Below are 2,093 nucleotides of genomic sequence, written 5' to 3' on the forward strand. Positions count from 1 at the left end.
TTTTCTTACTTTAGCTATTTCTTGAAACCAGATTTATTTATTTAAGTATTTATTTTGAAAGATTTATTTGAGAGGCAGAGTTGCAGACAGAGAGGTCCTCCATCTGCTGGTTCACTCCCCAAATGGCCTCAATGGGTGGAGCTGGGCTGATCAGAAGGCAGAAGCCAGGAGCTTCCTCTGGGTCTCCCATGTGGGTGTAGGGACCCAAACACCTGGGATATCTTCTACTGCTTTCCTAGGTCATCAGCAGGGAGCTGGGTCAGAAGTGGAGCAGCTGAGACACGAACTGGTGCCCATATGGGATGCGGGCACTGCATCCTGAGCCAGGCTGCATTAGGAAGCTGGACTGGAGGTGCAGGTGGCAGAACGCAAGCCTGCCCTCTTATATGGGGTGGCTGCGTCCCTAGCAGCGCCTTAACCCACTGTGCGACAAACGTGCCCTGGATTATGAAATCCTCTGTGTGGTTGACCTCTCTGCTCTGGTAGGAAAAGGTGTAGATGCTGCCTGGTTACTGCTGCATAAGGGGTAGAGATCCGTATTTCCCTGCTCAGCCTCCATTGAGATCCAAAACTGGTGAATTCTTTGTTACTTCTGCTTGGACATGGAAGTTCCAGTTCCTCTCTGGGTCCTAACGGACACCACGATGTGGGGCAGGGTTGGGGGTTGCTCATTACCCCTGATGGGTAGTCATAAAAGTCTGGTTTCCCACCACGATGCCTCTGACGCTGCCCTGGCAGTTATGGATGGAGAGGGCTGATTTTCACCCTTCCCTTCTCTGTGAGCGCCCTCGTTGGAGACAAGCCTCACTCGAGTGCCACAAAGGTGGACGTCTAAGCTTGCCTCTTGGTTTTTGTTGGTGCAGGTGAGGGTGGGCCATGGTCCTTTCTCTGTCATTTTTTGTTGTAGTGAAACAGTTATTACCCAGTTTTCTGTCTTGCAAAACTGCATGTTTCCTAGTACTTTGGAGACAGAGAATAGGACTGTGCTGGAGGGGCTGCTCTGTGCCCCTTGGTGTTGCCCAGTTGTGTGCTTCTTCAGCTCCGAGTCCAGGATATTAAAGAGAAATAGAAAACCTGGGGGGTTCATCTGACATGTGTTCCTCACAGCCCAAGGTCCAGCCAGTCTGCTTCCATCTCTCCACCTTCCAGAGTCTTCTATTTTCCCTATGTGATATCCAGGGCTCCAAGTTGTCATTGAGGGGTCGGGAAGGCACATCTACTCTGCCATGTAAAAGCAGAAGTCCTGGCTCAAGTCGTTTTATTCCAGATCCATTTCACAGAAATAAACCGCATTGAAATTATAGCTTTCGTATAATAATTTGCTTGTCTTCCCAGATCTGCCAGTGACTTGCATCTGCATTCTCTCTCTCTCTCCCTCTCTCTCTCTCTCTGTGTCTCTCTCTCTCTCTCTCTCTCTGTGTGTGTGTGTGTATGTGTCAATTTCCTTGTACTATAGGAGACATCTCTCGCAGGAGCTAAAGCCACAGCTCATATTGAATAATAGATTCTATTCAGTTCTGCTTCCCTGGGAGCATTGGGACACATTAATTATATGTACTCTCTCTTATCCATAGCTTCATCCTGTTAACTAGATTTTCCCATTGGCTTTTTAAATTGTGTTCAAGCTCTCCCATTAAGTACAAGTCAAATCCTAGCCACAAATTCCTTCTAGCTATTGTGATGTCTCCCTGCTTCGTTCGTTGAACTTCTCAAAATGTTCTCATTATTCATCCCCCGTTCATTCCTCAACGACTCCAGTGTGGTTTTGGTTCCCATAATTTCACATCCAGTGAACTCTATGAAGAGAGATATTTCTTAGTGCCCTCTTTCTTCTATTAAATATTAAAAATGTAGATTTTCCATCTGCTGGTTCACTTTCCTAATTTCTACAACAGCCAGGGCTGAGGCTGGGTCAGGCCAAGTCCAGGATCCAGGGACTCCCTCCGGGTCTCCCTTGCAGGGGGTAGCAGGGACTCAAGTACTTGACCCATCATGTGCCACATCCCAGGGTGTGTGTTAGCAGGGAGCTGGGTGGGACGTGGTATCGTCAGACTTGAAGTGGATCGTCAGACAGGCACTCGGATACGGCACAC

Source organism: Oryctolagus cuniculus, chromosome 15, assembly GCF_051225735.1.
Source record: "Oryctolagus cuniculus isolate XC-2025 breed Fujian yellow rabbit chromosome 15, ASM5122573v1, whole genome shotgun sequence".
Lineage (NCBI taxonomy): Eukaryota > Metazoa > Chordata > Mammalia > Lagomorpha > Leporidae > Oryctolagus > Oryctolagus cuniculus.